Here is a 14,224-nt window from a genome sequence, read left to right on the forward strand (position 1 = left end):
TCAACCTTGATTTCTAAGATTATATAATAAACATCTTTCTAAGGCAGGGGGATCATAAAAAGTTCAAATTGCTTACCTGAATTTAAGCAAATTCTTTAGTTCTTTCTTAAAGACGTACAAACTGCTTACAAATGAAACAGGGCAAATGAAAACATTTGAAGATACAGTAGCAAAACCACTGAAGGCAGGAGCTCTTAATCTGAGTTAGTAGATGAACTTGGTGGAGACCATGAACCCACCAACACTAAAGGACCTATTTATTATCATTTTGAACTAGTTCATTGAAAGTTCTTGGAAGCAAGACATATTTAGGGAGATAGTATATATATACTTGACAAAGAAAACATATACTTTTAAGTCCAGAAAAAAAAAATTTTTAATTTCTCATATACAGCACAGAATAACAGATATGGGGTGATGTTTGCTGAATTTTTTAGAACCAATGTTAAGAGCTTCAAATATAGTTTTACAAAATATACACAGGTAACCATTCACATACAGTGATCCTGGTATTGATCTTATTTAAAAAAAAAAGACAAAATATTAAACTTAACCTAGTGGTAATTTCTACGAGAAAAAAATAATTGGATAATTGGAAAGGGTAAATGTAATCTGTGTCAGATAATACATAAACTCTGAGGATTATGTCTTGGAATTACGACTATGAAGCTACAAAATGTGGATGTACATAATGTCAAATATTAAGCCCAAATAATTTTAATTATAGAACTACTTATTAATGAGGGAGCAGTCTATGATTCAGGAAGTCCTATAGACTCATAGTTTGGGGGATGGACAGGTAAGATCCTTTCCTATATTTAGGGAGATATGACAGTAAACATTCAAAAATAGGAAAATATAGGATAGTGATCAATTCTAAGAAGAAAATTCAGGAGGATGACTGGGGGTAATCAGGGGAGGCTCCCCTGAGGACGTGACATTTAAGCAAGTGTTGAATAATAGGAAGCCAGTCAGGAGATGACCCGGGAGAAGAGGGTGCAGAGGGAGAGAACAGCTTTTGTAAACTAATGTGAATCCATCTAACTTCATGGGGGGAGGGGAGAGTGGCCAGATCAGCTCAGGCCAGGGGCAGCCAGATGAGGCCAAGCCAAGGACAGAGTAGCAAAACAGACTTCGAAAATTCCACTGTGAACTGTTGCTCTGTGATCAGGACGCAGGTCAACTCTGAAGCCCACTTCTTACTGTGTATAGAGTTTAGGTCATAAGCAAGACTTCTTTGGGAACAGAACTAAGTCTTTCAAATAGTCAATTCACCCTTTTGCATAGATCCTGCACGGGTACATTCAACTTGAGGGAATGTTAAAGCTAATTTAAAATGGATAATTTTAAGGAGCAAAAAAAAAAAGATGAAAAGACCATCAGGGCTGCTTTAGTGTAGCACTGAACAAGTTTCAGCAACACTACAAATGTCATTTGAAATAAAAACGTGAGAATAGAAATTGAAAGTGCAGACAGGTTGAAAGAAAAGAGAGTCTTAAACGTTGTAATGAAAAAGGGGATGGAGGACCTACATGTACACAAGAAAAAAAAAAGTCATCAAAGAATCAGAAAAGAGGATCTTAGGATTCTCCACAATACAAATCCCACAAGACAATGGATTAAAGAGTATAGTGGGGGAAATATTACAGCAAAATAATTTGATACTTACTTAAGTTGTACTTTTGTTGTTGAAGAAATAAAATTATCGTGGGGTGGGAATAGAAAAAATAGCACATATCTACTCGTCTTGAATGTTCTAACCAAGACAGGAAGCAAATATGATGCTAAAACTAAACAGGCATAATAGAAACTGTCTACCATGTGAGCTATGAAAATGTGTTAAATCCGATGGATCATTGAATATTTTATTGCATTTCACTGCATATGAACCAAACAAAAGTTTCCTGAAACGATCTTTACCCTTATTTTGTGCATGCAGTGAAATGCACGCTAGTCTATTTTGTTCTGTTTTCTTTTTTTGTCAACACTTGTCACAAAACGTTACATCAATTTTACATCACGGAATTTGAAATAACAATATCACAGGTGTGTGGTCTTCCAAAATTTGATACAAATGGCAAGCATCACTAAATGGCTGTATACAATGTGAAACAATAATTTAACTGAGTTCTGAACTCTTATTATGGTCTTAAAAAAAAAAGTCAAGATGATCCAAGAAAGAAAGAAATGCATTTTTTATTATATTTTAATTCATATAAGTAGTTTGCTTTTTTCCAGTTTTATTATGTAGAATTATTGCAGGTCAACTGCACATACACATTATATTGCATGTAAATATATATAAACAATATACTGCACATTTTTTTTTAGTTTTCATATATGTACTAGTTATTGTTTCTAAGAACAGATTAGACCTTTTGCTTTTTAAACTTGCATAGTTATCAAAGGAATAAAGCCAACTACAAAATAAGAATCAACAGAACGTGATAATCCAGTCATAAAGGACCATCAGATGTTCTTACACATATATGAGAAATCAAAATAATAATTAGTTCATTTGTGTCATTATTGTCATTATTTTTTAGACTCTTCATATAAATGATGTCATGTGGCATTTTCCTTTCTCTTTCTGGCCCACTTCACTTTGAATGACAGACTTCAGGTCCATCCATGTGGCTGCAAATGGCATTCTTTTATTCTTTTTCATGGCTGAGTAGTATTCCATTGTATATATGTACCTGTTCATAGCAACACTATTTACAATAACCAAGACGTGGAAACAACCCAAATGTCCACCAACAGATGACTGGATAAAGAAGTGCATTTTTTGTCTCTCGTTAAGTGGTGTCACTTGTGTTGAGGGGCAGGAAAGTGACAGGGCTATTGTATGTTTTTGGTCTTCCTGTTTTGTTTTGGTTCATGTCTTTTTTTCTTTTCTGGCTTATTGTCTGTCATCTGAGACCAAACTCCTAGTTACAACTGATGAGATCTTCCAGAAGACATTTCCTTTTTCACAGCTGAGAAGTACGCTGGAGCACAGCATGCCAGCATATTGAAGTCCTCTCCCACGGTTGTCCCCTGACACCTGAGACATGGTAGAGGACACTGGGGCAGTGGCATTGACTCCCTAGAGGAAAGGCATGTGTGGTGACTATAACAAGAAGTAACCCCCAAAAGGTAATGAGAACCCTCTGACCCAGTTTGGAATTGCTGATTGATTGTGGCATCTCCAGGATATAAACAGAAGGGCCACCTTCTTGAAGTCACACTTGTCTTGTGTGAAACCTTATAAGAAAAATCCTTCAAGAAGGGCCACCATACTAGACAATCCTCATCTAAACCCAACACCAGAGTCAGATTCCCTGAAGGGATCCCTGGCCCCAGTAGTAATGCTTCATAGGTACACAGGTAACATTTCTCTCAGCCTCCCCCAGAGGGAGCCAAGATGCTTGGAGAGCAACTGTGCATCAAAGAAAGAGGAACATCCAGACCAGACAGTGGCTCGGACTTAAGACTGTATCCCAGGGTCCCTGAGGTGCACTGGTCCACGACTTAGGGGCAGGCAGTTAACAGAATATTTATCATAATCCGTTGTTGGCCCATAAAGCCACCTACAATTATTTCCCCAGCTTCTAAAATCTCAGTTGAAATATATATATTTAGCAGTGAAACAAAAACTCTACATGGATATTTGTTCCACAATGTGCTGACTATAAGCTTTCAAAGGACTCTGGAGTTTCTCCTCTTTATCAAAATAGTCAGTGAAAAACATGACAGAATAGTCAATTTAGAAAAAAAAAAGTGACAGAAATGAATAACGCTATTAAAGTCATGGATAAAGCATTTCCTTTTTCTTTGGTGTACAAAGGACAGCTGGGCCTTGAGTCTGGGCTGTCATTGGCATAATTAGGTGCTAAATGCAATTGGAGTTGTTGGTCCAAATCCAGGTAATTATTGGAGCAAATTAGCAGTGCTCTGGTTAATAATTTGGGAAATTTCTGCTTTATTGCAATTAGGATAAATAAGTTGGTTTTTTTTTTTTTTTGAACTGTCAGGGATAAAAATACCCCTTTGCCATCTTGCGTCAAAGTTACGTTGACCCCCCAGGTCTGGGTCCCGCTTGGTCATTCTCACTCGCCCCCCAGACATCCTATTGGTCTGTTACGTTGTTGGCGTCATGGTGATAAAATCTGGAGATCAGGAAAAACACAGCGCCCTGGAGGCCTGAATAATATACAGACACTCTACAGGATGGAAAATAAAGTCTATAAAAATATAAGGCCATGGTGGCTTCAAGCAGACTTTTAAACACTCAGCGATGTAGTAAGTTCAACCTTTCACAAAGTATTCCAGTGAAAATGGAAAAAAAAATATGGCACGCTCTCCAACTCATTTAATGAGACAAGCTGTTAATTACCCTGCTAGAAACGTGATAATGGCAGTGAGAGAGTGTGTGTGCAAAAGTCACCCAAAGCTTAAAAAGGAATTTGTCAGTATATAACACATCACACAGAATGAACATGGTTTATTTCAGGAATGCAAAGTTGAAGGGCCAACCATGGTCTTCGACTGCAGTCCCCAGAGGCAGACCCTGAGACCAGGGTTCAAGTCTAACTGATTAGCGCAGGAGGTTCAAGGACCACGAGTGAAGATGGAGGAGGTTGAGACAAAGACAAGAAGACAAGTGATGTCAGGCCAGCTACCTTGGCGGGTAACCAGAGTTTAATCCCATGGGGAAACCAAGCAAATGGTTGCTCAGACGGGCACCTGAGAGCAGTCCTTATGCAATAGTTAAATACCAGCCCTGCCAGCCATCAGTTGAGAGTGGCCGTCCCTGGGTTTATTTCCAGGCACTTGAAGCCTGCCTGGTGCACAAGCAGAACATCCCTCTGCACCTTCCAGGAGAGTCTTCAGGAAAAGAACCGTAGATGTTGGCGGCGAGGTTCATTGGAGGCTCACACAGCATCTACAATGTTAACAGAACAAATGAGAAAAGATGCATTTATCTCACTAGATGAAAGGAAGCTGCTGATGAAATTGAACATCCACTCTTCATTTAAAACTCTTAGGATGTTAGGAACAGAAGGGTCCCTGCTTACCCCGGAAATGGGTATTTTCAAAACCTTTATAGCAAACACCATACTCAAGGATGACACTGAAGCTTTCCCTTTGTAGTCAGAAATGAAGAATGAGACATAGAAGCTGACTATCCCACATCAGATCAGAATGTTCTTAGAAGCATTTTAATGATCCATGATGGGGAAGATCGCAAATGACCATTAATAGTAGAATGCATAAATAAATGCTATGTTCATGAAAGGATATACTGGACAGCAAAGAAAATAAATCAGCAGGGGCTACTTACAACATTATGAATCTTAAGATTAAAGCCATCATTGATACTTGACTGATAAAGACATAAGGGGGTGAATACAGTCGGATTCTGTTCAGACCAAATTCAAGAACAAGTAAAGCTGAGTCAACTCCATAGACAGAGTGCGGGCCGTCTCCGAAGAGGAAGAGAAAGAGAAGGCCGTGGCTGTAAGGGGCAGAGATGCCAGGTTTTATGTGCTTTGTAGCTTCATATGCTAATAAGTGGGAGGATCATTCTAACTACCCTGGGGAAGGGGCTGGGATTCCCAGGAAGTTGGCCACTGCCCACTCTTGGACCTTTGGTGGCTAGACTTGGGACCGCCATGGCGCCTGTGGGCATGTTGCTCACCATGTTAATCTATTACAATGGGCGCATAATGAAGTTCAAGGTCTACTAGGCATCAGATCTCCCGCCATCTTGCAACTCGAGGCCAACCTGGGGTTGAATCGTTCACCATTCTGGTGTTAATTGCTGTGTTGGTCCCTGAATGGCTGTGCCCTGCCCTCTTCCTGTGTCAGAATGGTCCAGATTTCCATTTCTGTGTGTCCATTTTCTGATAAGGAGGTTTATCTACACCTAGGTAGTCACAGGATGGATGATGAAGTGGGTGACTCAAGTCAACACAGTGCTACAGAACGACAAAGCTGGAGGAGACGGGCTGCCTGACTTCAGGACCTACTACAAGGCTGTAATGATCAAGACACTGTGGTATTGGCCGAAGAGCAGGCAAACAGATCCATGGAGCAGAGCAGAGAGTCTAGAAATAGACCCACACCAGATATAGGCAATGATCTTTGACGAAAAAGCAACGGATTCAGTTCAATGGAGAAAAGACGGTCTTTTCAGTAAATGGGGCTGGGGCAACTGGGCGACCACCTGAAAAACAGTAAATGCTGGCTTTATGCCTTTCACAAGAATTAACTCAAAATGCATTGAAATATAAAAACTAAATGTGAAAGCTGTAAAACTCCTAGAAAAAAAAAATCTGGATGGCCATACATTTGGGGATGAATTTTCAGATACAATTCCAGGAAAGAAAACTTGGTATTGAATTTTACTAAAATTAAATATATACAAGATCGTGTGGTAGGTCAAGGTGAAAACGAATGCGACAGTGAATGTATGCATGTTCATGTATAACTGAAAAATTGTGCTCTGCACTGAAAATTGGCACAACATTGTAAATTGATTATAACTCAATAAAAAAATTTTTTAACTTCTGTGAAAGACATCTATAAAATGATATAAAGATTATCCATGTAGTATAGAAGCAAATACTTCTAAAACACATTTCTGACAAAGGGCTTGTATCCAAAATATACCAAAAAAAGAAAAAGAAAAAAACCTCTTAAAACAATTATAAGAAATCAAATAACTCAGCTTTAAAATAGGCCGGGGTGGGAGGGTATAGCTCAGTGGTAGACTGTGTGTGTGGCATGCACGAGGTCCCGGGTTCAATCCCCAGTCCCTCCACTAAAAATAAATTTAAAGGATAAAATAAAATGGGCCAAAGAACTGAGCAGACACCTCGCCAAAGAAAAAAATGCCCTGATGGATACCAAGTATATGAAAAGATGGTCCACCTCGTAAGTCATTGAGGAATTCCAAATTGAAGCAATGAGATACCATCATACACCTGTTGAGTAGCTAAAATTCAAAATACTGACTATACCAAATGCCAGCGAGGGTGTGGAGTGACAGAAATTCTCATTCGCTGCTGGTGGGAATGCAAAATGCTTCTCAACCACTTTGGAAGACAGTTTGATGGCTTCTTGCATAGCTAACTGGGGTCTTGTCACGGGATTCAGAGCCACATTCCCAAGCATTTACTCAAGTGAGTTGGAAATTTATGTCCCCACAAAAAAAAAAAAAAACTTGCACATCAATGTTTACAGCAGCTTTATGCGTAATTGTCAAAAAATAGGCGTGACCAAGGTGTCCCTTAAAAAGTGAACATCGAAATAAATCTGGGCCATCCATGCAATGGACTATAACGCAGTGATGAAAAAGAAATAAGTAATTGAGCCACGAAAAGAAGTAAAGGACATTTAAATGTGTATTTCTAAGGGAAAGGAGAGGCTACATACTGTATGATTCCAATTATATGAAATTCGGAAGGCAAAATTATGTAGAAAGTAAAAGATCAGTGGTGGCCAGGGACTTAGGGGGAGGAAGGATGGATGCGTGGGTGGGAGGAATTCTGGTGCAGTGAAACTGTTCTGTGTTCTACCTCAGCGCTGCTTAAATGACGTTGTGCATTGGTCAAAACCCATAGAACTGACTGTTGTGAATGAAGAACACTGCAAACCATGGCAGTAAACAAAGAAGGCTGAAGCCATCAAGCCATCAGCGGCTGCCCCACCCCCCAGTGAGGACCAGCCTGCAGCCACTCACAAGGATGCACCCTGAGGGGACTCAGAATAAGAAAGGGCAGGGCACTGGCCCTGGGTAGCCAGGTGCTTGTCAAAGGAATGAATTCAACGAGCCCAAATGTTTGCTTCCTCCCATACATGGAAAAACACTGAATTCTTTAACTTGAGATGCCTGATTTTCTTCAGTTAACAAGTCATCTTTGATTGTTCCGACCACTGGTCTTCGTTGTAAAATTCCTTTATATCCTAGCTCCTCCCCTACCTTTTGGGAGCAGCCCCTCAGGGCATCTGAGAGGCTGTCATCCTGGGCTCGAGTCCTCCCGCCAAATGAAACGTAGCTCTCAACTTTTAGGTTATGTGATTTTATTTCAGTCGACGCTGTCCAACACAAAAAGTGGTCTCTGCTATTATACCACGAACTTCAGTTAATACTAATCTATCAATATGAGTTCATCAGTTGTTACAAATATAACACCACACTAACAGAAGATGTTAGTAACAAAGGACACTGAGCGGGAGAAAGAGAAAGGGTATCTTATCTCTCTGTACCATCTGCTCCATTTCCTATAAACCTAAATTTTTTCTAAAAAACAAATCTAGTCATTTAAAAGCAAAAGTTGACTCAGATGCTTTAAAATATGACAGCACACTTCACTGGGTGTCAAAAAAAACTAAGATACTCTAACTGCAGACTGACTCAGCTAGATTGAGGTCAGATTTTTGATAGGATTGTGGGAAGCACTCCATAATTATTTGTCTGTCTTTAAAATCATATGCCAATGTTGCTAATTAAACCACGAGGTCAGTGTCTTCAACCAAACATCAAGCGAAGCAACAATTAAATCTTCACACGCCAAAATGCAAAATATACGCTAAAACCTTACTAAAAATTTTATGGTGATGATAATTATGCTAAGGAAATTATAATGCAAGCAATGAGCCCTAAAACCACAATATTATACATATATCTCCACATCGTGCAGTTAGGAATTCCTTTGCTGTAAAATTTCATTCTGTCTGCATCTCAAATTCAAAGGCTTGAAAATGTGAATCTTAGGTCTTCGGGGCAGAAATGTGTCGACCAATAAATGCACGGCCTAAAAGTTGGGAGTTCTGTTTTATTTGGTGGCAGGACTGGATCCGGGATGACAGCCTCTCAGATGCTCTGAGGGGCTGCTCCCAAGAGGTAGGGGAGGAGCCAGGATGTATAGGAGCTTTACAACAAAGACCAGGTGGTCGGAACAATCAAAGATGACTTGTTAACTGGAGAAAACCAGGCATCTCAAGTTAAAGAATTCAGTGCTTTTCTATGTACGGGAGGGAGCAAACATTTGGGCTCATTGTATTCATTCCTTTGACAAGCACCAGGCTACCCAGGGCCAGTTTCCTGTCCTTTCTTATTCTGAGTCCCCTCTGGGTGCACCCTTGTGAGTGGCTGCAGAGGCCCGGCTGCAGGATTGTCATCACTGTGGGGGTGGCGGCAGCCGCTGGTGACTTGATGGCTTCAGCATTCTTTCCCCCAAGAGTTGTAAATCTGTATCCCCCATAGCAGCAGAGGCTCTTGCCTAGAAAGGTAGAAATGCAATGCTTGCATGGAAATCAAGAGGAAAGAAGGGAAGGAGAAAAGAAAGATTGAAAAAAGATGAGAGAATGAAGATGCTTTGATGAGGTCGTTAATGCAAATGCCTGAATCAGCCTCCAGCCTGGATTGGCTCTGACTGTGTTAACTTAGTGCACGTTTCACCAGCCTCCTGACAGCCCGGGAACTTTGGAGAATCCGTAGGCAAACCCTTCTGTGTTTGACTTAACATTTCGACTTTTTGAGCCTGCGCAGAATGTGTTAGGGGCACCACTGGTCGCCTTGAAACGGAGCTCACTTCCACCTCTATCTCATGCACGTTTTTCTTAAATGATTTGTCTTCCATATGCATCCCTTCAATGACAGTTACAGATAAGATTGACATGTCTAAAATATTTTAATATACCAAGACAAGGATTTTTTTTTTTTATGAGCGCATCATTTCATTTTTAAATTGGCAGCACCATTATCTTTTCTCATTTTCCTCAGCACGGACACATGCCTGTTCCCGGCGTGGTCGGAGGGTCAGCATTGGCATATAATTTACATGTTTGTTGTCATGTATGCTCGCGTTTTATTATCTGTAGTTTGGGGGTAGTTAATGAAAATGATTTGCAGAAGCTTCTAAAATCACACCTACCTGCAGAGATGCTAGCGGCGGCATCAGTAATGTTATCTCTTCATGAACTAGAGATATTAGATATCCTTGCATATGAATGTGACTCACTTTTTTCTCTTACTTATTAATTTGATCATCCTTCCTCTCCTTCCTCTTTCAGGACGTAAGAGGGTGGGAAAGAGAAGCTCTCATTACCTTGCGAAGAATGTGTATTTGTGCAATCAGAAATAAATTTACAGAAATACAATTGCAAAAATAAGACTCTGCTGTTGCCATTGGACAAAAACTAAGATAAGCTCAGGGAGACCAATGTTTATGGGAAGAAATTCAATCGGAAATCTCTAAAGGTAAACTATTAATGACGCTCCTAGTGTGAGAAGGAGGAGAGAGAGTATTATCGATGCCGGCACTAAACTCTTAGCAAAATTAGACTCTGAAACAGATCCTGACATCCTGCGATTCAGCCTAGGTCGAGTGATGCTCTCTGCACAATACAGGGTAAAGACTGGGAAGCCTGGCTAGCCCCATGAGCTGTTGCTGCACGGGACTAGCCCATCTCTATTTTATAACGCCTACCTATTTATTGCAAACATCTAATAAATTAAAGAACATGCACACGACTATAATGACATAAAGATCATATATCGTGAATACTATGGAATTTTAAAAAGTCACTTAATTTTTTTTGACTCTGATAGCTTTTTTTTTCTTTTTCATTTTGAAGTACAGTCCGTTTATAATGTCGTGTCAGTTTCTGGTGCACAGCACAGTGCTTCAGTCATACATGATCATACACATATTCCTTTTTCATTATAAGTTACTACAAGGTATTGAATATGGTTCCCTGTGCTAGGCAGAAGAAACCTGACGTTTATTTTATATATCGTAGTTCATATCTGCAAATCCTGAACTCCCAATTTATCCCTTCCCACCCCCTCTTCTTCCTGGTTACCACGTTTGTCTTCTATGTTTGTGAGTCTGTTTCTGTTTGGTAAATAAGTTCATTTGTGTCTTTTTTTTTAGATTCTGCATATAAGTGATCTCATATGGTATTTTTCTTCCTCTTTCTGGCCTACTTCACTTAGAATGACATTCTCCAGGAACATCCATGTTGCTGCAAATGGTCTTACTTTACTCTTTTTTATGGCTGAGTAGTATTCCATTGTATAAATATATCACAACTTTATCCAGTCATCTGTCGATGGACATTTAGGCTGTTTCCATGTCTTGGCTGTTGTAAATAGTGCTGCTACGAATATTGGGGTGCATGTATCTTTTCAAATTATGGTTCCCTCTTGATATATGCCCTGGAGTGGGACTGCTGCGTCACATGGTAAGTCTATTTTTAGTCTTTTGAGGCATCTCCATACTGTTTTCCACAGTGGCTGCACCAAACCGCATTCCCACCAGCAGTGTAGGAGGGTTCCCCTTTCTCCACAGCCTCTCCAGCAGTTACTGAAAAAGTCACTTAATTTGTTAAATCCAGTTGGAAACCAGTGAATGCATCCAACGAATGCACAGTGTGACTTTGCTCAAACCTTTTCAATGTCTCTCGTTTGCTAGTGGAGCATAAATTATGTAAACAGGCAATTGGAAGTCTCCAAGACCTGGATGCACCCTGCCACCACAGTCCCGTCCCACAGTGGTTCTTCGCAGCCTGCCTCTGGTCCAGCCGAAAAATCATAGCCATCACACCCCAGTACACTACAACCCACAAACACATCACTCAAGCCTCGGGGCTACACATCTCAGGCTATTTCCAAAGCATCTCTCCCCAGGTGACACCTGGCCATCCTACTCTTTTCAAGAAGTGGCAGGTGCTGTGGGACAATGTTGTGATGTCCAGGAATATAATGTCTGCATGTCCCTTACAATTAAAAACGCTGCAGGTCTGTGATCAGTTGTTCACCCAGAGAAGTGTTCCAACAAAGGAAGGAAAGAGAGACAGTTAATAACGATCATAAAGCTGCCTTTTCACTCCATTTTTAGCCGATTTACCCCATCTTGTAAATTATCCCTGTTTGTCGGCCAGCTTTCCAGCCCTCGCCTGCTTTCCCCACTCCCTGCTCATCACATTCATCCTCTGAAGCTTCAAACTATCGCTCTGGGTTTGGATGGAAGGTGGTATTGTTTTTGGTGGTTTTCATTTTAAGGGACTTTCAAAGACACAGACTTCAGGGAATTTGAATGATGAGACCAAGACTGTGCAAATGGGAAGACAGGACCCTAAGAGACTCTGATTTCTAAGCAGGTGTCTTTTCCCCCATACATGCTCCTTTCCAGCAGAGAAGCACCCCTGCGATGAGCCACTTAACCTCCCTGACCCCCAATTCCTCATCTTTCAGTGGGAATTACAGGGACCACCTTGCCCATCTCACGTGGCGGTGGCAGAGGCAAATAAAATAATGTATGTGAAGCAGTTTCTGAAGTGCTAATAAAAAATTAAAAGTGTCATTTCATTATGTTCACATGGAAGACAGCTGACGAGCACTGGGATTCAAAAATACCAGATTTAACCTCTTACTGCCTGTGTTTCCCACAGCAAATAACGCAAGCTGTTTGAGCACAATGCTCTTCCCAACTATGACATCAAAAAAGGTGGGTGACGTGGTCACACAGATCCCCACCAGAGACTGAATCAAAGTTTGGATTCATCTGACATCTGATTCATTTCTTTTTTCCCAATTTCCAGTAGCCTCCAGATATCAAAAGATGAACCAATCTTGCGAAAGATGGAACATTTAGGAATTCTTGGAAATATTTTTCTAAGAGGACAATGCCTTAGGATTTAGGGTGAGAAAACCAATTGTACCCACATTAAACTCATTCTTAAGAGAAAGTTGCAGATTGGTGCCTAGGAAGAGCAGTGAAAACAAATTCCAATTTTAAAGACCACGATTGGCCATTGGTGTAGTGCAAACACGTGGGAAGATTTTATATTAACTGAAACATCAGCAAAGCTGGATTTAGACTTGCCCTCAAGGTCTGCCAGAGCCGCAGAGCAATCCTCTGACGTTCTGTGCTCCCTTGTAGATATGACAGCTGGACTGTGAGCAGAGAGGCAGTGGGTCCTTTTGCTGAGCTGTGGCTGCTGTGAAGTGGCCGGAGATCTCTGCTCCCCAAGCCAGAGGACCCTGTCGGGAGAGGGCAGGTCCTAGTAAAAATAAAGAAAGGAAAAACCTCGTTTAAAATGGAGCCGGGTGGTGCTGGAGGGTTGCTTTCACAGGTACCACCGTGAAGCCTGCATAACCAGCCGAAAGAGTGAAGATCAGGTCTGTTTGCATAAAATTCTCTCTATCTCACCTTTGTGCCCTTGATGATAAGAATGTTACTTTTCTTTTGGTACATTTCTCACGTGGAAATTTCATCTCCTGCTTTTAAGGAAAAGAAGGAAGATCCCTCCTTCCTTCCCAGCAACAATGCAGGAGCCGCCACCTGCAGCGAGCAAGAGACCGTCACAACCTTGACCTCTCCTTCCCCTGCAAGGATCTTTTATTCCAAGTCACCCTCCCCAGCTTCCTCCTAAAACCTAATAGAAGTGCCTTTCCCTTTGTCTCTTTGGATGTGCCTGTGACTTGCCACAGCTTGCACAAATTGTTGTCCCAAATTGCTGTCCTTAGCTATTCCCTAATAAACTCATTTTGCTGTTTATAAATTACTGGCTAACTTATTTTTGAGGTCAACACTAGAAACCTGGAAATTGTGGGTTTCCGCCTCTGCCACCATCGCTGCAGTGGCAATAAACAAACCAGGCAGCAGTGAAAGATGATCTCATTTAAAACCACCAGAGCCACACTGGATCCATCCCAGGACATTTACGTCAAGTCTTTGCTTGTCCAGCACCTGCAGACGGGTGGTGGGAATTCATGAAGGTCCAGGGTGGATGTCAGAAGGGCTGAGCCAAATCCAAGTACCCTGAGAGCAAACAGTAGGCTTTGGCACAGCTCAATTAGTTCAAATTTTGCAAAAGAAGAAAAATCACGCATATAGATTAAGAAGTAAATGGACCGAAAACAGTGGAATTTATTCAAGAGGGTTCATGTTGATCCAAAAACTCAGTCAGATACATATGTTACTGGTATTTTAAAAATAAATGTTGTAATACACGAAGTCTCAAATTATTTGCAAACATTTCTAACACTCTGCTGTAAAACAAATGACCTCAAATCTGGGGAAAATAATCTATATGTTAGTTCCATTATAACGTAATCCAACTGGTATTTTGGCGTGTAAAAAGACATTCAAGGATTTGTAATATCGTGCAGAATGATGGGAAAATATCAAAACATAAAATTCTATGACAAATGTGATGACAAAGA

The sequence above is a fragment of the Vicugna pacos genome, chromosome 36 (assembly GCF_048564905.1).
Source record: "Vicugna pacos chromosome 36, VicPac4, whole genome shotgun sequence".
Classification (NCBI taxonomy): Eukaryota; Metazoa; Chordata; class Mammalia; order Artiodactyla; family Camelidae; genus Vicugna; species Vicugna pacos.